This window comes from Malania oleifera, chromosome 12 (genome assembly GCF_029873635.1).
Source record: "Malania oleifera isolate guangnan ecotype guangnan chromosome 12, ASM2987363v1, whole genome shotgun sequence".
NCBI classification, from domain to species: domain Eukaryota; kingdom Viridiplantae; phylum Streptophyta; class Magnoliopsida; order Santalales; family Ximeniaceae; genus Malania; species Malania oleifera.
In genome coordinates, this window is record NC_080428.1 from 23,702,165 (window position 1) to 23,725,949 (window position 23,785).

Consider the following 23,785-nt stretch of genomic DNA (forward strand, 5'->3'; position numbering starts at 1 on the left):
GGGATAAGCAGCTCACTGGAGAGCCCTTGGGCATAAATGGAGAAAAGATAAGTCCAAAACTAGCTGTTACCGTGCATTCAATGTTGTCTACAGCTCGACACTCATCAATGATTCCACTACTTCGTCGACGATTCGTACACATGCATCTGTCGGCGAATCCCCTATGTTCATCGACAAGTATTCCCTGTTGAATTCAGATAGGTCTCGGTTTCTCTTCGTTGATAATTCCTCTATATACTTCAATGAGCCACCACTGTACCTTACTCACCGAATCCCCTGTATTTTTCAACAAGTATGCTCTAAGATTTTAGGTGGTCTCGGGATCTCATCATCGAAAATTCCCCTATGTACGTCGATGAGTTCCTTTCTTGTGTTCATCGACAAATCCCCTATATTCGTTGATGAGTCCCTTTGTTTTATATACGGATCTAAATGAATGTGGACTAGTCCAAAAATGGTTTTTTGCAAGTTAAAGTCCAAACTTGTCCATAATTATTTTTTACCAATTATAAGATGTCTTGGTTTGATAAAATACATTTGAAAGCCTTTTTGACATCTTATGCAGTTAAGTGACTCGATATGCACGTGTGAACTCAGAATTCATGTTCTAGCCTATTATGAACTTTATGCTTATGGGATTTACTTGTCTCTTGCAAGATACTCTTGACCACACTATATTCACAAGAGTTGTAACATACATCCTACTTCTCACACACAAAACACAACAAAAATACATTTAATGTAAAGTTATATATATATATGCTTTGTTTGGGTGGTTGAGCTTCAGATGTGCCATGTGTGAAACTTTGTTGATGGTCATTTGCTTTTTGCTTGTTCGATATATGTCTGAACCTCATGCTTGCCTTGGAACTGTTCTATATATTTGAACTAAACTTGAGGAAGAATGTTAGCATACTTAAGAACCACTAATGGGTTGTTGTCATCAAAGTAAGCTGGAAAGAGAACCCTTAGCCCCTAGGGCTAACATTCTCCCCCTTTTTGATGATGGCAAACCATTAGTGTTCTTTTTGAAAAATAATTTCTTAAAAATGCTCCCCCTCAAGATACGCATACATGTTTAAAGGAATTTATCAGTTCCTCCCTTTTAATGTATGCACTTTACGGCCCTTTTATCATATTTTATTTTTAGAAAAATCAATAGAAATTTTGGTAGCATGTCATATGTAAATAGAGTATTTTTCCATATATTTAAACCTGAAACAATTCAATATTTCATTCAACACAAGAAGTTCAGTATGTCACCATATTCCATTCACCACAAACAGTTCAGTATGATCAGTCCATTCAACATAAGCAATTCATTATGACTAGTCTAGAAATTTCATACAAGCAATTTAAATTAAGTGATAGCTATCAAGGATCAACCAAAGGAAAGAGCACCATAGTTTTTAGAAACACATTACTAGGTCAATATAAGCATCATCGAAGCAATAACTACCTTACTGTTAAGCATAATGGATCTTACAAAAGGTGGTGCTACTTTACAAATTTTTTTTTGCCAAAATCAGTCATAAAAATTTATTTTGCACAATTTCTTCAAAAAAGTTCACATCACGAATTCTTCTTCCCCTTTGCCATGATAAAAAAGAATCCGGGGTTGTTATGGTTGGTGATCCAATATGTTGAGGATGGCAGCAATGAGCGTCAATGGAATAAAAAAAAGGCACGATTTCTTTGGTCCATTTGTTTAAAGGCCAACTGAATTCCATCCAAGCACTCGAGGACGAGATCAACTGAAGGTTCCTCGGCTGCCTCGTCTTCTTCCATGGCGGCTTGCACCTCGTCCACCGATGCCCTACCTAGTTCATTGGCTTTCACCTAGGTATTGGTTTCCTCATTCTTCTCAAAATGCATTCTCTGAAGGGTAGCCTCAGTGTAAGTATCTTCTGGAGAGGGTCTAATACTAGGCATGTTAGTGTGGATAAGACCAAAGTGATAAAAAAATTTAGTGAGCAAGCGGTCGTACGGTAGACACCCTTTTGCATTTTCAAATTTTCTTCCATATGCTGAATAATAACTATTAGCAAGTAAATCCCCCTGCCATTCCATAGACAATACATGCAAAAAATGTCACCTAGAGTCACCCAGTCTCGCCCACCTGTTAGCGGCGAGAAGTTATATGTGATCATGTGGTGCAGGACGCAAAATTCAATAGTGAGATCTTTAGATTTTGGTCTTATAACAACAAGAATATGGGGGTCACCAGTGATTAACTTCAAGGCCTCGTGTAAGTTAAACCAATCATACCGCGAAGACCATGATGCCTTGGGAAGGCATTGAACCAGATAAAATTGGCAACCCAAAATTTTAGAAAAAAGGTATGATCTGATAACCAAATTACGGTTCCCCTAACAGTATAGTAGACCGTAGAACCATGCGAGGACAGAACAAAATTTCCATAAAATTCACAGACTAATTCCTCATAGGCGAGCTCTCCCACATCGAACAAAACTTCCCATCCTATAGCTTTGATCTTGGCTAACATGGTGAGGAAGTTTTCCTGAAGGAAAGGGGAAGGAACAATCTTACTGTGAACAATGTGTTGCTTGGATATGTCATTGTTGTAGCGGAACTCGGCTTTTGAAGAGATGAAGCAAGATAGAGCTTCAGTAGAGGCTCTCCGAGCTTGTTCAGAGGGTGGATTTCTTGAAGAACCCTCACCAGTTTCGGAAGGATGGGAAGAACCAGTAGCCCGCTTCTTTGATCGTGGTGCCATAAGAGTGGAGTGTAGGGCTTTGAGAGAAGTGGAGGAGGTGAGGAAGATGGAGAGTGGCATGCAGATGATCGAAGGGAGGAGAAGAGTTATGAGAACCTAGGGTTAGGGCAAGAAAAAATCAATCTGGTACACTAGGATTTTAAGTTACCCCGTCAAAATTCGTCGACGAGTATCGTGACATTGTCAACGAGGTGCTCTTTAGCAATCGTTGATGAATCCCCTATGTTTGTCAACGAGATGCCCTTTATCGATCATCGACGAATCCGTTGTGTTCATCGACGAGAGGCTCTTTACCAATCGTCGATGAATCCCCTATGTTCGTCAACAATTGCAGTTAAAACTACTGCATTATGACTTTAGGAGTTTTGAGCCATTGAAAAGCAACTTGATTTTCTTTAGAGAGATTTTCACTCATCCTTTCAAAAACAAAGAGCAAGTTTGCTCTCTTCTACTCCATTATTTAGGAAGGCCCCCCTTTTTGAAATCAATGTTAAAGTTTCTCCCATATGGGAGATTATCTCTTGGAGAAACCCTTTTTGCTCTTGAATCTTGGACCATAGTCATGGCATAGTTATGATAGATCCTTTGGAGTGGACATGCCTAATTCATGCCTGATTTTATTAAATATTTCTTCATTTAGAGGTTTTGTGAAAATATCGGCTAATTTATTCTCAGTATTCACGTGTACTAATTCAACATCCCCTTTTTGCACGTGTTCTCGAATAAAATTGTGCCTTATCTCAATGTGTTTTTTCCTAGAGTGCAGGCATGGGTTTTTCAAAATATTGATGGTACTAGTGTTGTCGCATTGAATTGGGGTACCCTTAATCAAAATTCCAAAATCCTTGAGTTGTTGCTTCATATATATAATTTGAGCACAACAACTACCTGCATCTATATATTTAGTCTTAGTGGTTAAGAGAGCAACTAAAGTTTGCTTCTTGAAAAAGCATGAGACAAGTGAGTGTCCTAGAAAGTGACACGTACCACTGGTACTTTTCCTGCCAGTTTTGCATCCCCTATAGTCAGCATCTGAATAGAAGGTGAGGTCAAAAGGAGCATCATTAGGGTAAAAGAGGCCTAAGTCATGTGTTCTGCTAGATACCTAAAAATTCTCTTGACGACATTGAGATGTGACTCTTTGGGACATGATTGGAATCCAGCATATAAAAAAACATTGAACATAATGTAAGGTCTGCTTGAAGTGAGGTACAATAGACTACCAATCATCCCTCTATATAGTTTTTGGTCAACATTCTTCCCTTTTTCATCACTATCAAGTTTTGTTGTTATGCTCATAGGGGTTGCTTTCGATTTTCCCATTTCAAGCCCAAATTTCTTAAGCATGTCCTTAATGTATTTAGCTTGATTAATGAAAATTCCATTCGTCAATTTTTTTATTTATTTGCAACTCAAGGAAGAAAGTTAATTCGCCTATTATACTCTTCTCAAATGTTTCTTGCATAGTTTGGGCAAATTATTAACACATGTTTTCATTTGTAGCACCAAAAATGATATCATCTACATAAATTTGTATAACTAGCATGTCATTTTCCTTATGTTTCAAGAACAAGGTAGTATCAAATTATCCTATTGAGAAGCCATCTTCCAAGAGAAACTTACTTAGTCGTTCATACCATGATCTTGGTGATTGCTTAAGTCCATAAAGAGCTTTTGAGAGTTTAAATACATATTCAGAGTGTGTATGACTCTCTAAACCTAGGGGTTGTTTAACATAAACTTCATCATTTATGTATCCATTTAAAAAGGCACTCTTTACATTCATTTGAAATAATTTGAAGTCTTTATATCAAGTGAAGGCTAGTAACATCTGAATGACTTCTATTCTTGCTACAGGGGCATAAGTTTCATGATAGTCAATACCCACTTGTTGGTTATACCCTTGAGCAACTAGTCTTGATTTGTTCCTCACAATGTTTCCATCTTCGTCCTTTTTATTTCTAAATACCCATTTTGTGCCTATTATTGATGTGTTCTTTGCTTAGGAACCAATTCCCATACTTCGTTTCTTTCAAATTAGTCAAGTTCCTCTTGCATGGCAATGATCCAATTTTCATCATTTTCGGCTTCCTCAAAATTCTTGGGTTCAATTTGGGATTCGAAAGTTATGTGATTGCATCCACTTCTAAGGTGTGACCTAATATTGACTCTTTCAGATGGATTCCCTATAATAAGATCCATTGGATGGTTTCTAACAAATTTCCAAGTTTTGGGAATGTCTTGCTTTACTTCTTTAGGTTTTACTACTTCTTCTTGAGATTGTGGCTCTTGATGATCAGTTTTGATTTCTTGGGAACCTTCATCTTGTTCATTATTTATCTTAAATTGCTTAAGTTCCTTTTCAATTCTAATAAAGGTTACTTGATCATCTTCTTCCATGTCAACAATAGCTTTGGGTGTACATGGGTTAGATTCATAAAAACCAACATGTGTTGACTCTTGAATGGTTTGGGCTCTTTTATTCAACACTCTATAGGCTGTACTATTCATTGAATACCCTAGAAAAATTCCTTCATCAGATTTTGAGTCAAATTTTGCAAATTGGTCTTTATCATTTAAAATAAAACATTTGCATCCAAAGACCTTGAAGTGTGATATACGGTTTTCCACCCTTCCATATCTCATATGGGGTTTTGCCTATTTTGGATCTGATAATGAAACAATTACTAACATAGCAAGTTGTACTAACGACTTCAGCCCAAAAATATTTTGGAAGTTTATGTTCATTAAGCATCGTCCTGGCCATTTCTTGGAGTGTTCAATTCTTTCTTTCAACTACTCCATTTTTTTGTAGAGTTTTAGGTGCGGAGTGTGAGTTGCCATTTTCATTACAAAAGTCTTCTAATTTTTTGTTCCTAAATTCTCATCCCCTATCACTCCTAATATGAACAATTGGTAATCCTTTTTCATTTTGAATTTTTCCACAAAAGTGAATGAAGGCATTGCAAGTATCACTTTTATTAGCAAGAAAGATTACCCACAAAAATATAAAGAAGTCATCAACTATCACAAAAGCATACAATTTTCCACTTATGCTTGCAATATCATTTGGTCCAAATAAATCAAGATGTATCAATTCTTATTGTCTTGTTGTGGATATCATTTTCTTCGTTTTGAAAGATGATTTAGCATATTTTCTATATTGACATGAATCACATACTTTGTCTTTGATATAATTGTATTTTGGAAAGTCATTCACTAGATCCTTAGAAGATAACTTATGCAATAAGTCCATGCTAGCATGACCTAGCCTCCTATGCCATAACCAACTATTTTCATTTGTTGCAGCCAAACATCTAACATCATAAGTTTTAATACCATCAAACTTAGTTGTGTAGATGTTAGATTCACGCTTACCCACAAGTATAGTATTTCCATTTAAATTATTTATCATGCATTGGGTAGATTGAAATGTAATGTTTAGTCCCTTATCACACAGCTAACTAACACTTAATAGGTTATGCTTAAGTGTATCTACAAGAGCAACATTTTCAATAGATAAGGAAGAATTACCAATTTTACCTTTTCTGATGATTCTATCTTTAGCATTGTCTCCAAACGTTACTAACCCTTCTTTCTTGTAGGTGAGAGATGAATTTGTCGGCGTCCCCCATCATGTGTCTTGAGCAGCCGCTATCAAGGAACCATTTGTTCCTTGTAGAGTTTTTCTTCAAGCATACCTACACACAGCACTAAGTGATTTGTTTTGGTACCCATATTACCCATTCATACTTTTTCCCTTTTCCTCTAAAGGGGCAAGTAAAGCGTACATGACCCTTTCTTTCACAATACAAGCAAACTTTATTGGCATGTAAGGGGTTTGGTTTAGGTGCTGGGTTTTTCTTTGATAAAGAGCTTCTCTTAGCACCAAGGTTTGCAAAACTGATTGATTCAAACGACGACAACCCATAACCTAAATCTTCTCTAAAAGTTCCAAATCTTTGGATTCTAAGTAACTTATCAAGATTTTCCCTTCCATTTGTAAATTTGTGAATGATATAATTTTGATCTTCAATTTTCTTCTTCAGGTTTGAATTTTCTTTAAGAATTTCTACAATTTGGTTTTTCAAATTTCCAACCTCTTTTTGAGAAATCTCTTTGTCACTTTTGGACTTTTTAACAAGCTTTTCATTTTCAGTTTTGAGAGAGGCATTTTCCTCTTTTAGAGTATCACATAAATAGATTTGATTTTGCTTACATTTTGCATGAGTTTCTTCTAAAAGCTTATTTTTCTTTTTAATAGCAATCAACTCAATATAAAGTTTGCTACAGTTTTCTTTTACTTCTTCATATAAGGGAAAGTATTCATCATTAGAATTTACATCATTTTGTTCATTTGCCATGAAACAGAAGTTTGCAACTTCTTCTTCATTTTCTTCATCAGTTGAGGTTCCATCCAACTAGTCCCATCGGTTGCATTCATAGCTTTATATTTCTTGTTGTCTCCTTGCTAGTTGTTGCCTTTGTTTTTGAAGAGTGGGCAGTCAGCCATTCGGTGTTCGGTCTTTTTACAGTTATAGCACCTTATGCTTGATTCCCCTTTCTCCTTCTGCTTGCCACCCCACTTGTTCACAAGAAATTTTTGAATCCTCTTGTGAGGAGAGCAACTTCATCATCATCATCATCATCATTTTCTTCTTCCTCCCCAATTTCCTTTTGTTTTCCAGCTTTTAAGGCAATTCTAGTTGCCTTTTTTGGTGCCTCAACTTCTGTAGCAGTGTGCTTCTTCTTAAGAGACCTAATGAGCTCATTGAGAGTGACCTTAGATAGGTCCTTTGCTTCTTAAATTTCTATAGACTCCGCGTGCCACGATTCTGGTAGTGAACGAAGAACTTTCTGCACATCATCTTCCATAGAGTATTCCCTACTAAGTGCTTTCAATACGTTCGTTATGTGTAAAATGTGTAAACATGGAAGTAATTGACTCACCTTCTTATATTTTAAACATTTCATATTCTTTAACTAGCATATAATTTTTTGATTTTTACACCTGAGTTGTACCTTCATATGTTACCTAGAGCTTCTCCCACATTTCCTTTGCCGTGTTGCATCTACAGATCTAGTTGTATTCTTCATTGTTCACAACACAATAAAGAAAGCTTTTCATTTTAAAGATTAGTTGTGCCAGCTTTGCATTAGCTTCTGAGAGTTTCCCAATCTGTATGATCTCACCTTCATCATCATTGAATACATAATCTCCTTCGGCGATTACATTCCACATTTTGTAGTCATATGCTTGGATGAAGATTGACATTTGATCTTTCCATGTTGGATAGTTGATTCCGCAGAACTTGGGTGGACAGTCAACATATTTTCCTTGGACAAACATATCTACCATTTGATCTTTTCGCCTGGATGTTACTCCTAATGTCCAACGACTGGCGCTCTGATACCACTTGTCGGCCCGGGTGTGCGTCTAGAGGGGGGTGAATAGACATCTTTAGCGGATATATAACTTTTTCTACAATCACAAAATTATTTTGGCAAGATACAAGTATATATATTATATACAATTTATATTCAATGTAAATAATAACAAGAATGCAATGTAAAAGTGGAAGGGTGAGAAGAGCATAACACGACAATATTTACGTGGTTCGGCACCAAGCCAACGTCCATGCCTTGAGAGCAACTCAAGGATTCTCCAAGTCCACTAATCAATCCTCCTTCAATACGAAGAAGCTTTTACAATCCAGCTGCTCACCAAGAGCTACAACAAGATGCTCACCAAGAGTCACCTTACAAAGGCTCACAAAGAACCCTTCATTAAAAAAAAAAATCAAAACAACTAGATACAACTTCAAAGTGCTCCTTCTTGAGCTGATAATACAAATCAAACCTCCCACTACTTTCTTTGTAAATGATGTGTAAGAAAAGAGTAAAGAGCAAGAGAGTATGAGCAAAGATGAAAACCTAGAAATGAATGCTCAATTAATATGCTTAACAACCAAGTGCTCAACTGACTTGAAATGAATGCACAAGACCCATATTAAAGGGCAAAGGGATGAGCAGCTTGCTGGAGATCCATTGGGCATTAATGGATAAAAGACAAGCCCAAAACTAGCCGTTACTGTGCATTAAATGTTGTCTATAGCCCAACACTCGTCAACTATTCCATGACCTCATCAATGAGTTGTACATATGCATCCGTCGACGAATCCCTTGTGTTTGTGGATGAGTCTTCTTTGCCAAATTCAAATAGGTGTCGATTTCTCTTCGTTGATGATTCCCATGTATACGTCGACGAGCCACCACTGTACCTTCTTTGCCGAATCCCTTGTATTCATCGATGAGTAATCTCTAAGACTTTAGGTGGTCTTAGGATCTTATCATCGACGATTCCCCTATGTACGTCAACAAGTTCTCTTCATATGTTCATCGACGAATACCCTATATTCGTCGACGAGTCCCTTTGTTTTATAGAAGGACCTAAATGAATCTGGACAAGTCCAAAAATGGTTTTTTTTTAAAGTTAAAGTCCAAACTTGTCCACAATTAATTTTTACGAATTATAAGATGCATTGGTTTGATAAAATACATTTGAAAGTCATTTTGACATCTTATGTAGTTAAGTGACTCGATATGCATGTGTGAGCTTGCAATTAATGTTCTAACCTATTATGAACTATATGCTTATAAGATTTACTCGTATCTTGCAAGATACTCTTGACCACACCATATTCACAAGAGTTGTAACATACATCCTACCTCTCACACAACCCAACAAAAATACAGTTAATGTAGAGTTATATATATATGTATGCTTTGTTTGGGTGGTTGAGCTCCGGATGTGCCATGTGTGGAACTTTGTTGATGGTCATTTTCTTTTTACTTGTTTGATATATGTCTGACCCTCATGTTTGCCTTGGAACTGTCCTATAAATCTGAACTGAACTTGAGGAAAAATGTTAGCATACTTAAGAACCACTAATGGGTTGTTGTCATCAAAATAAACTGGAAATAGAACCCTTAGCCACTAGGGCTAACATCACTGATAGTCAGACTATGGATATTCCTTTTGAGGTTAATGCCCGCTACACTCCCACTGATGGTATTCCCTTACCCGATCCCACCTTGTATCATACTATTGTTGGTAGTTTGGTCTATCTGATTATTACTTGCCTAGATATTGCTTTTGATGTTCACATCATGAGTTAGTTTGTTGCTTCACCTACATTTGTGCATTGGTCAAATGTTTTGCGCATCTTGCAATATCTTTGAGGGACTCTATCAAAGTCTTTTATGCACTTTGATCTCGTCGTTGAAGTTTTGTGCCTACTCTAATGCTGATTGGGCTACTGATCCTACTGATAAAAAATCCACTACCGAATTCTGCATATTTTTAGGTGACTCCCTTATTTCTTGGAAAAGTAAGAAGTAAACAGTTGTTTCGTGCTCTTCCACCAAGGCTAAATATTGTGCGAGTCTACCACGACTGAAATTATGTGGTTACGTTTGTTTTTGGCTGATATGGATGTTATATTTTCTGCTTCAACTCCTATGTGCTGTGATAATAGGAGTGCTATCCAGATTGTAAGGAATTTAGTTTTTCATGAATATACCAAACACATTGAAAATTGATTGTCATGTCACTAGTAACCACTTTCATCAAGAGACTATTACTTTGCCCTTTGTTCCCTCCTCCATGCAGTTGCTGACTTCTTTATGAAGTCTCACGCCGTCCAATGCTTTCATTTTTTAGTTGACAAACTCTCGATACTTTTTGCTGCCACATCATGAGTTTGAGGGAGGATGTTAGTGATAATAATTATTTGCATTATATTAGGGTAGAACAGTCCTTTTTTTTTTTTTTTTCCTTTTATTCGTATAAGTTGTATAAGTCATTTTTATCTCTCGTAGAATCCTAATTATTCGATGAATGTTTTTCCTTTTCCCAATCTTTTTACTCCTTTCTAAGTATATCCTAGCTCGATATGCCTAGTGCTAGACTTTCACAGGCCATTTAACAAAGTGAGGTTGGAATGAGAACCTAAAAGCAAATTCGTGGCCCGAAGGGAAAAAAAAAAAAGAAGGCTATTGAAATTTTTCACAAACTAGCACTAGTAATTTCCAATTCTTATGTCAATTCAAACACCCGAGGCATTGAAATTATAACGATTTCCCTTTATTAGCCTATGAAAACATAATGGATCACTAAAGAGTCATTATAGTGGCTATTGAAACTTATTCTTCCTTATTCAGACTCGCATGCACCACGTCTGAGCACAATTCAAAACAGGAACAAGAAACCAAGAAAGCCATCGTTGCAGTTTCTATACTACCCATGCTTTTTCAATAGCAACATCATCTGGGATAACCACGTGCCTGTTGCATCCATAAGCAGGAGCTGCTGTAGCAAGGCTAATGGCAGCGCTCCGGGCACTTCCCTCGGTGACGAATCCATCTCGAGCTAGCTGGCCTGATTTCAGAGCCTGTATGGAGCGACAGATTATAAAGAGTTAAAAAGAAAATGGCGGGGTCAAGGAGTACAGCTTTGAACATAAAAATATAAAAAATAAAAAGTATGAATGAGAATAAAAGTAAAAGAAGAGAGTGGCCATTCACATATCAGTTTCTTAATCATAACCTTTTTCTATTTTGGATAAAGAAGCAGAGTACATGTTTTTAGAGGACGTGAATCGCAGTAGCACATTGAAATCACAACCAATGTTGCTGTCAAATATAATTCTAATGGGACACAACACGACTCGATTGTTTACATATTGTCCAATCTATAGAGCATGGATGATCTTAAAGTCCATTCTATAGAAATTTTCTTTATTTTTAAGAGTATTCTATGATTACAAAGCATACGGAAACATTAGTTAATTTTATCCAACCAGCTTTAACTATATGTGTTGCATTTTATTCAGTTTTTTCTTCCATTTGTATAAAAGAATTTGATATATTAAAATCCACTAGTACTACTAATTTATTAATTATCAATTTGAATTTTATTTTTATATTCTCCTTTATGTGACTAAAATTACATTTTATATATTATATCTTATTTCAATTTATCCTAAAATCTTTAAACCGTAGAGTTGTTCTCCATTTAAAGGATGCTATTCTTATTTTCTTTGGTGTGTTTTATTCTATTAAGGCTAATGTGAAGAGCCCAGTTTAGGGGCATTTTGCTTGCTAGGAGAGACTAATTCAAATAAAATAATCTTCAAAGTTTTTCTTCCTCCAATGCTTTGTTTGGTCACCACAAATTTTTGTTTTCTAAGCATTGGGTGAAGAAAACCTGGAAACTATACCCACTACGACTTATGGCTATATATATTTAAAAAAAGAAAGCCTAACACTTAAAATTTTCCTGTATGGAAACACAATGGGTCACTAAAGAGTCATTATAGTGACTACAGGAACTCATTCTTCCTTTATCCAGACTGGCATGCGCCACCTCTGAGCACACTTCAAAAGAGGAACAAGACACCGAGAAAGCCATCATAGCAGGTTCTATGTTACGCATACTTTTTTGGACAGCAGCATCATTGGGATAACCACGCAGCACTTGCGTCCAGAAGCAGGAGCTACTGTAACAAGGCTAAAGGCAGTCAAGTTTCTTCTAATTTTAATAAAAATTATTTAAAAATAGTTCGAACTGAACTTTTATGATGGCACAGCTTGACGGAGCATTTAGAGGCACTGAAAATTTGTTTAATCTTCTGCTTGGGTGATTTTATTAGGTTCTTTTGAAGAATGATGGCCTCTTTGTTGGGAGTTCCTCAGCCATGAACTGTGTTGGAGCCATCAGGGTGGCACGTTCAATTGGCTCTAATCACACAATTCTATGTGACGGTGGAATGAGGCATTTGTGTAAGTTTTATGATGCTCAATATCTGTCTCAGCTGTTGGGGAAGTGGTGATATGGAGGTAATGATCAAAGCACAAAATCTCAAAAACAAAGCTTTACTTAATCTAATTAACGTAGAATAATTAATTATCCAATAATTTGATTAGTAGCAAAAAAAAAAAAAAAAGGATACAAATCAACCCCACAATCACAACAGGAATACCAAATTTACTTGGGAATCCTTTAATGTGAAGGGAAAATCCCCGGGAACTTGTTCCAATCTTCCACTATGTTAAATTGTAGGCTACAATAAGTATTTTCCAGTTGAAACTAGAGGTATACATCAACTAAATTCATTAAGAATGAGAAATTCTTGACATACCAAGCATCATAAATCATCACCAACAAAAGGTGAAATTAAACTTCAAGAAAAATCGAGAGGTCTAACCAAAAACATATGCTACTTTCAAAGTGACAAAAACTAATGCAAATGATCTTCGAATGTTGATCGAACTTATTCAACTAAAGAAAAATAAGTCACGAACGTGGTGTCAAAAGTTCAAATCTATCGAACAACAAATCACCATATGATTGTAAAAATTAATTTGATTGCACAGACACCTCTAAAACCTAACTTTCATCTTATTTTCTTCCATCCCTTTTATCTCTTCTTTCTCCCAACACTATTGTCACCATAATGCATGAAAAATTTGAAACTAGGATGATTTGAAACTTATCCTTTATGAAAACGTAGTAAGTGTAGGATATTTATGAAAAACTCTTTGTTTTGTTCTTTGAAAGAGCTCAGTGTCTCATGTTGAATGCATGGCTTGAAAATAACTTATGGACCGAAATAGTGAGTATGACATGTTCCTTAGTTAACAAGCCACCAAGGACAGCACTAGAAGGGAAAGTAGCAGAGGAGGTGTGGACAAGCAGCGCGGTAGACTACTCTGGTCCGAGAGTGTTTAGATGTCCAGCTTACATGCATGTTTCTAGTGAGAAGAGGTCAAATCTTGACGTGAAGTCTAAACAGTGTATCTTTCTAGGGTATCAGAAAGGGGTGAAAGGTTTTAAGCTCTGGGATCCGAAGGTAAAAAATGTGGTGATTAGTAAAGACGTGATTTTTGATGAGAAAGTCATGTTGTAACATACTCAAGAAGAAAAGAAACGAGTGCAAAAAAATTACAACAACAATGAGCATGTGGTGTAGGTGGAGTTAGAGACTCATGATAGAGATGAAAATGTTCAAAATGCAGTGAGTACTAGCTCAAGAGATCAGCAACATCATAGTATAGCTATACATAGCCCCACACGCACTATCAGGCCACCCCCCAGGTATGGTTTTAATGATCTCGTTTCTTATGCACTCATTACTAGTAGTAAGGAACCTACTACTTTTCTAGAGGTGGTGCACAACTAAGAGAAGAGTAGATGGATGGGTGTTATGGTGAAGGAGATGAAGTTTGTGCATAAGAACTAGACATAGGAGTTGGTGGAGCTTCTAGACGGGAAGAGAGTAATGGGATGCAAATGGATGTGTAAGAAGAAAGAAGTAGTATTAGAAAAAAGAAGGAGAAAAATTCAAGGCTCGTCTAATAAAAAATGGTTACCCACAAAGGAAAGTGGTTGATTGTGATGAGATCTTCTCCCCAGTGGTCAGACACACTTCCATCAGGGTAGTGTTCGAATTGGTAACACATTTGGATATGCATTGGGAGTAAATGGATGTAAATACAAATTTTCTCCATGGTGATTTGGAGGAGCTAATTTACATGGTACAACCAGAAGGGTTCAGTCAGCCTAGACAGGAACACTTGGTTTGTAAATTAAGAAAATCATTTTATGAGCTAAAGTAGTCTTCGAGGCAGTGGTACAAGTGATTTGACTCCTATGTGATCTAGATTGGCTATAGGAGATGTGAGTATGATTATTATATTTATGTGAAGAGCCTTGATTATGGTTCATTTATTTTTCTATTGCTTTATGTGGATGATATGTTGATTGCTCTAAAGAGTATGAGTGAGGTTAATAAGTTGAACACCTCGTAGAGCAAAGAATTTGATATAAAGGATTTGTGTGCGGCCAAGAAAATTCTTGGGATGGAGATTTGCAGGGACAGAACTTCCAAGAGATTGTGGTTATCTCAGTATAGCTATATTGAGAGGTGTTTAAGAGGTGTCACGACGTCTATAGGAGCAAGGGTGCCCTCGGATAGGCGAAATGAAAATGATAAGTTTATTTTTAGGAAATTGGAATGTAGGAGTCACCACTAACCTTTTGGAGTGTGGTTAGAACACATGATTACCACCCAATTAAAGGTAGAATCGGTTTGCGTTACCATGATTGGGATCGAGAATTCGGTTATGTGAGGGGAAGGTATTAGCACCCCCTATACACCCATTCTACGAAACGTACCTAATTAATTGAAGATTATCCCAAATTTAATTCAACAACCTTTTATTTTACTCCCCTTGAAAAAGTACGAAATTATTCATGCACATGCAACAAATTAGCCACGCGAATATTCTCATGATATATTTAATATGAATATTACCTCAAAACTGAGGTACGTAAGGCTTGAAAAGGCCATACCCCTTTTTTTGGAATCATATGGAATAAAATTGAGAAAATATTTTACAAAAATAGCTCCCAAATTTGTTTCAAAAATTTATGGAATTTTCCTATATATTAAATAATACTTTTTAAAAATTTTCCCTAATTTTTTTGATTTTTTTTTTTGTTGCGATTTTTCCATATTTTCCTAAATTTTAAAATAAATAAATAACATAATACAAAAACAAATAAAGGAAAAAAAAAAAAGAAACCAGGTTTAGAATTGGTTCAATGGGGTCAATTGGTTCAATGGAGAACTGGTCTCGTCCGTAAATCGGCCACGTGTTGGCCATAGCCTAGGTGGTCCAAAACAACCCGGATTGAAGACGTGGCACCATCGTGTCTGTTGCCGAGGGAAACAGATCGAACGAATCAAGGGCAGCCATGTAACACCCTACGTGAGTGTAGGAGGGAGAGCCACGAGTCGACCAGTAAGTGGGGCGATGGGAGAAGACTCGGATCATTGATGTGACTTGATCATGACCGTCGCAAGAAAGCATAGTTCGTGCTACTTAGGATTGGCATGCTCGGATTGGTGATGTTGCATGATCACATCCGTCCCAAAGAAACGCAACATGGACGGCTAGGATTTAGCTGCATGCCCCCCTAAATGAGTAAAGGACAGCGGCAATGCGTCGTCTTTTGGTGGTCCTGAAAACAAAGATATAAAAACTAAATTTTTTTATTTTCATTCATTTTTGCCCTTTCATTTTGTTCAAAGCAGCTCTCTTTGCTTTCTCTCTTCCTCCCCTTTCAATCCTCTCTTAGAAACCCTAATTCCCCATTAAATGACCCAAAAACCTAGCTCAAACTTGCAACTCTCTTTTTTTCTTCGTGAGACCCCCTATTTATATGGAGTCTAGGTAGGGTCCTTGGCCCTCAAATGCTCAGCAGAAATAGTTCCAACCAGAAATTTGTTCCCATATTCCCGCCTCGAGTGGAGGGAATATCTCAACCATTTTCTCTCTCTCTATTGCGCACATGCTTTTTTATTTTCTTTATCTAACCACTGATTTTTTTTCTTATTTTTATTTCAAGTGAACAGGGGACCACCTAGATGCCTTGGAATATGCTGCGAGCTACCTTTGAGGATTTTGCTTTGATTTTTTAGTTCCTTGCATTTTTTGTATTTTTCTCATTTTTTTCCCTGTGTTTGCTCAATATTTTCTCTGTATTTGCATATTTTTTGTATTTCCCTTTGTGTAGTTGCACCATATTTCCTTGTATCCTTACTGTGTATTGTATTATCTTTATATTTCCTATGCATGTATTATACATTTCAACAAGGACCTTCTTTGGATTACATCCTTAATGTTTTAAAATTACTTTGAAATTTAAATAAATAAACATGCAATCAGATAACTCAATCTCATTAGGATATGAATGGAATGCTTAAACTTGCTTGTTTTTGCTTGATTTTCTGTGCTTATTAAATAGGAGACAAATTTTGGCAGTACTTTGATACTAATGTAACTTTGCTTGCAAGCTTAAAGAATCACATCAATGGGCAAACATCTTCTTTTTTTTTTTTTTTTCTTTTTTATCGGCCTCCTTTGTCAACAATCCTAACTCCTCCACTCTAAGACACCATCTTGTTTGGTATTCCACAACTTATTTCAAACTTCTTATCTTGAGTTACAACTTGTGTCTCATTAAGTAGTCTGATAAGCATTCCAATCTTAGAGTGGACTTGTAGAGACTCAAAAATTAAATTATGAGAAAACAATCTTAGAGTCGACTTGGTTCGTCGATGAGTACACGTGTCTCATCAACGAGGAGATACCCAGAAGGGAAAATTTTCAAACCCAAAAATGTTCATTGACGAACTCACTGGCTTCGTCGATGAACTTCCTTTTTTGGTTCGTCGACAAGTCCACGTGTTTCGTCGACCAAGCCACATGGACGTCTTCCTATATATGGCTAAGAATCAAATTTCCAGTGAGAAATTCATTTCCTCTCTCATTTTCTCTCTATACCTTCGGCTCTCGCTCCTTCACTCTTCAAATCCAGCTCCGTTTTACCCTGTTTCGATGATCGGAAGTTACCACGATGATCCCGAGGTGATTCTATGCAAGATAACCCAAGCAGATTATTGATTTGGGGTTCTTGGACACCATCCCAAAATTAGGGTAAGTACGTTATTTTAGGGTTTATGTGGTTATTTAAAATATGTGAACCCAGGAAATGTGTTAGATGGTAATATACTAGGGTTTTGGTTGATTGAACTGGGATTAATGCGATTTCAAGGTTTGGAGTTCTAGATGTTGTAAGCGTGGTTTAGGATCTTAACAGGCTTCTCAGAAATTAGGTAAGGGGATAAATTAAGTCAAGTATTTTCATAAAGTTAATTATGGAATATACAATATTTGATTCAAGAATTCATGTATGGTTTAGTATAGTTTTTGGGAATACTGATGTGGAATTAAGGAAACCTTGAAAATGGATTTAATATTATTTTTCCAGTAAATATGTTTTTCCAGGTCAGATAATATGTTATAGTGTAGTACTCACTTATGTATGGCGTGAGTCTAATTTTATTGTATATGATGATATGTCAGAATATTTATAATTTTACAAAACAAACATGGTTTGACGATAGTGTTTAGAAAAAATTATAAAATAAAATAGACATTTTATTTTCAGTATATTGTGATACTTAGCTGGCGCAAATGTCGATATATTCAGCCAGCGCAGATGGCGTGATAAATTAGCCGGCGTAGATGCTGTAACTAAATATGTTATAATAGTTATTCAGAAAATATTATCAAATCATATGTTACACAAGATTATGAAACATTTATACATAATAGTATTATGAAATATATTACATGATAGTAGAACCCAGATGGCTTAGTTTAGATTTAGAGCATGGTATTGTAGCTATTAGTTCAGGTAGTGCTACCACACATCTTATATAGAGTGTGGGAGATGGATAGTCAATTGAGCATCAGAGTAAAGTAGTGTGCCCCCCTGGCAGTCCGAACAAGGCTGGGCAGGCGAATTGTACTTACAGACTTAATAGTTCTGCCTTAGCGTGGTAGGCCAACCATTGCTAGGTCCCGCTTACGAGCTGCACAACCCAATCATGAGGGAATTAATACATGACATTAGCTAGCTATCTATCTAGGGTATGAATTTAGTATTTTACAGTACTAGCATATGATTTATACGTGTATAGAAATTTAGTATGACATGGTATGGTATATGGAAATATGATTTATTCAGATTTATACGGAACAATTTTTACCAAATTTATCAAATGCAGTTAAAATATGTATAGATTTTCCTTACTTAACAAATACAATATATCATGTATAGTATATGTTTATAACACAATGATACTCATGTTGCCACACACTGATTTTAGTTTATCTCCCTTACTGAGAGGTGTCTCACACAAGAAATACAAACATCTGAGGAAACCTAGATAGACGAGTGGACCGAGCTCCAAGGTAAAGAAGGCTGATTGTGCTACCCTGGTTAAAGGGTAAGTAGTTGGAATGAAATCAAAATGGACTTTTGAGGACCTTATACTAGGATACTTATGGTCTTTGTTTTTTGGGATGTATATATAAGTATTGATAGACATAGTAGAACTCTTGTATTGTGTATTATGTTGTGTAATTATGGTTTCCGCTGCTTAGTTGATACGTATGTATAAACAGGTGTATCCCCGGTACATTTGGGTCTGACTTGACTTTGTCTTTGTTAGTATAACATGGTATCAGAGTTATTATGATTATTATTATAAGGAAAAAAAATATAGAAAAAATTTTGGGTTGTGAAAGTTTGGTATCAGAGCCTAGGTTGTTAGGTTTTGTAGACTTTACGGTACAGCAGAAAAAATACCAGAGTTTAGGAATGTATTTTGAAGGAGTTAGGGAATGAGTAGATCATGATTTTAGTGGGTCAATATTGAGGAGTTAAGATAAGAATTTGGGGTTTTGTTCTATAGTTTGGAAGCAGAATTTCCATAATGGTTTCTGTGTCTTTCTTAGGGTGATGATTTCAAGAAAGTCATAGTAAACTATTACTGGGTTGTGTTTCTTAAGTGCAGGACTAAATCTTAAACTGAGAATAAAAAAGTTAGGTTAATTGATTGTATGAGAATTTAGTTAGATAAAATATATTATATATTTTATGAAGATAGGGTCCTCAGACTATGTTTATTGACTTTTTTAGTATGGACCCTAGGGGTAGCAGTGCTTATGCCTATGGTTATGATGGTATAGGGCCCTCTAGTATGAGCGGGGTGATTCAAACGCAGTCTTGCGCAGTGTAGATCAGCAGGTTATGACTGAGATTACACGGAGATCTAGGGAGCAGGGAGGCCCATCAGCAGACCAAGGCTGCACTATAGAGCAACTAAAATGAAGCCTCTGGCTTTTTCAGGGAGTGCAGACCCAATTGCAGTGGAGAACTGGGTATAGGAAATGGAAAAGATATAGACTACAGTACACTACATTGATGAGCAGAGGGCGTTATTTGCCACCTTGATACTAATGGGGGAGGCTGAATGTTGGTGGTCGATTATAAGACTTCTGGAGGAACAAAGGCCGATACTTGTAGCTGGGTTAAAAAGATATTCTTTGATAGATATTTCCTTGCCACCACCAGAGAAGCTAAAGTGGAGGAATTCTTGAATCCGACGCAAGGAGACCTGACAGTTCAGCAGTATGCGGCAAAATTTATTGAATTGTCTCACTTCGCCTCGTACATAGTCCCAGATGAGGCAAAGAAGGCAAGAAAATTTGAGAGAGGTCTGAGGTAATAAATCTACAAGCAAGTGGCTGTATTGAAAGTGCAGGATTTCATTGAGTTGGTGGATAGAGAAGTTGTGGTTGAGGTGAGCAAGCAAAGGGGTATTGAGGTGTAGGGCTAGAGGAAGAAACTCACACCGCTTGGATTTCAGGTAGGCTCTAGCCAGGGCCCATGGAGGAGAGGTGGACATACTAGGGGACTAAGGTAGAAGACTGAGAGCCATGAGGTTCAGGGCGAGCAGACCTATCCTATTTTTTTGACATATGGTAAGAGACACATGGGTGAGTGTTGAGTGGGGAGAAATGTCTGCTACCGTTGTGGCAGACCATGTCATTTAGCACGAGACTATCGTGCAAAGTATAGCACTGCTCCCACTCCTAGATAGTTTTAAGGAAATATCCAAGTGCCCCAAGGAGGCTAATAGAGAAGTATCGCACAGGCATGGGTTTACACATTGACACCGGGAGATGCTGAGGCAACTGGCGACATGGTGACAAGTATGATTAATATGTTTTCAATTAAAGTTATTGTATTATTTGATTCAAGGGCCACACACTCGTTTCTGTCCATGGGGTGTGTGAAATTATGTGGGGCTGGACTAAGCTATTAGAAAACAAGTTGTTAGTAGCCACACAGACAGGGTCAATGGTGAGGTGTCGAAGGGTGCTCGAAGGCTATCTAGTAGATATTCAGGGGAGATTATTACCAGCTGATTAGACATGCATGGATTCGATATGATTTGGGGAATGGATTGGTTAGCTACTAATTATGCCAGCATCGACTGTCATATGAAAGAGGTGATATTCAGACCTCTTGGGAAGTAAGAGTTCTGTTGGAATTGGTGTAGTCCTAAGAGGGGGGGGGGGTGAATTGGAAATTTAAAACTTTTTCCTAAGTCAATTCAGATTCCTTAACCAGTATTGCACAAACCTAGGGACTTTCTATACAATAAAAAATTCAATCAAATATTTAAACAACTAAATGCAAACATTCAAGTGTTAAAATTTAAAGTGCGAAAAATAAAAGCGAGCATAAGAAATGTTATTGAGGTTCGACCAATACTGCCTATGTCCTTGCCTCAGCTCGCAAGCTCGGGGATTATCACTATTGCTCACTCAATGGGTAGAGCGGCACTGGTTACAACCAGGTCAAATTACTAGGGCTGACCTCAACCTTTACAACCTGATCCTTACAGGCTAGATCAACACCCCCTTAGGCCATGCCTAGAATACAACATATCAATATAAATTTTTGCGTACAATTCAAATGCTTCTACACAAGTAGATACGTACCATGATATGCACAATACAATTACAAATTGCATTTCCATATGATATGAAAGTATAAGCTTAGTGAAGTCTAAATGTGACTACTCTGAAGATAATTTCAATATTATCAAGCAATATGTAAGAGTGGAGTGAGTATATCTTTGTGTTAAAAATGTGTATATCAATCACAAAAAGTAGCCACAAAGAATTCAAGAGTAAACTCATATATCTCTAGAAGAAATATTAAGTATTAAGTATAAAGTATACGAGATATTTGAAATCAAGCTTGTTCGAAAAGTATTTCACAAAGCACAAGAACAAGCCTCTGAATACTTGCAACAATAATGCAAGATTCACAAGCTCTAGAGAGTATTCCCACTGAGGACTCATGAATTAAATCACAAAGGAACTCTCAAGCTTACTCTCAATAAAATAAACATCAAACAAATACTATGAGAGTGTGAGCTAATATGAACAATCTCAATAATACTCTTACCAAAAGGTTTTAGCAAGTATGATGAGTAAAAGATGGATTTTTGGCTTGTATATCATAAAATAAGGGTTTTGAAATTCAGAGAGTTTTGGCTAATGATATTTGCTAATCCCTCATTAATCTTTCCAAATGAACTGGTATATACAGACACTCATAAAAATATAATCGTTGAGGGACATAGGAGGGTTTTTAGAAGAGATTAATGAAGGTTAAATAAAATTGATCTTGTTTTGTTGCAGTTAAAAGTTTTCAACCCGAGAGGTTTTGGTCGACCATATTCAAGGTTCGGTCGACCGCATTATTGAGTTCGGTCGACTATGGCCATTTTGAGTTGAAGATATGGTCGATCGTATTAAGGCGATTTTTGAACCGTTCGAGGTTCGGTCGACTAATAGCAGGTTCGGTTAACCATTTTCTAAGGTTCGATCGACCAAGTAAATTTTGAACTACTGGTTCTGTTGACCAAGTTGTTATGAGTCAACCATGTGTCAGTTCGGTCGACCTTGGAGTGCAAGATCATTTCAGAATGGTCAACCAAATAGTCAGCATGTTAACCCTAGTAAGTTCGGTCGACCGAAACTTATATATAGCTTCGGGTTTGGTTAATCGAAACCCTTTGAAATTTTATTTTAAGTCCAGATTCTTGCTAGAGTTTATCCCTGATGCTCATGGTATGATTTGTAAGAAAGGGGGCATTTGTGCAAGTGATTGTGTAGGGATATAGGGTTGATCTAAGGTCTAGGCATTTTAATTTAGCCTAAAAACTTGGCATCAGTCGACCGTCTTTTCTATGGTCATTGAGCTTTTAGTCCTATCATGCATATGATGTAAATATTACAAACCATATTAAATATTACAAACCAAAAAGAATAAATGCAAATACAATGAAGAGAGAGGTCTTAACTCTTTTGATACTTCAAATGCCAGACATGAATATGTCAGGAGTATGTGTTCTTTAAGGTCTTTCTTGCATCCATTTTACTTTCATGTATGTGTTATGAAAGATTAACATGTTCAAGTACTTAGGCACACACATTAGTAATGTACGAATTTTCATTATCAAAACTAGGGATCAAACTTAAAAAGTCAACAATCTCCCCCTTTTTGATGATAACACGCGCATCAGAGCAAAATGGGTTAAGCCTGAAAAGTCTTCCCCTAAGAATATGCATAATTTGAAGATAGACAATATAACACAAGCATATACAAGACAAAAGGCATTTCAAAAGGCATTTCAAATTGATTATGCATTTAATTTTTGTGTTTAAAGCACGCTTAAGCTCAGACCTCAGACCATTCAAATTATGAGTGTAAGAGATACGCAACATTTTGCTCAAACAAATCTCCCCCCTCTGGCATCAGCAAAAGGGTTAAAGTAAAAATAAAATAAAATTGAGCATTATAAGTTTTTTCTTAAAAAAAATTTGAACTCCCCTAAAAGGAATTAGCTTAAAACCACTCCACCTACTTGATTTGAAAATTTGGGCGTAGCAATAAAGCACACAAAAAAAAAAATGGTATAACCGAAATGATATGATAAACAAGGTTAGACCAGAAATACACACAAACCATTGCAATTGAAACATATCATAAGACCCATGAAAGATTTGAGTTTAAAGCACACGACATATGATAGCAAATAGTTGGTTTGAGCATAATTTCAGTCTAACTAGTTCGCATGCATTTTCGTATGTAATCGTTGAACTGGTTATGATATATATAATAAGGCAAGAGATACAAAGTTTTAGTTTTGAAAACAGTTCTTGCCATAAAGCGAAAAAAAAAAAATATTTTCCCCTTTGATGTTTTAAAAAAGTACTAGGGGTTTGCTTATTGAAAAAAGAAACTTTCATTTATTGCAAGCAAGCATTGTGTTTCTGCTTTGGCATTTAAGTACAATTTCACAATATAACCAAAATCATAACCATATGAATCCAAAGAAAAATACAATTTTTAGTGCAAGATCATATGGAAAACTTTGAAATAGTTTGTGGCAAAATAATATATTTCAGCTTTAAGATGTTTAATGAAATTACTACATTTGAGCATATGCCACAATACAACTTAAAGCACATCTAAGCTTAAAAAAA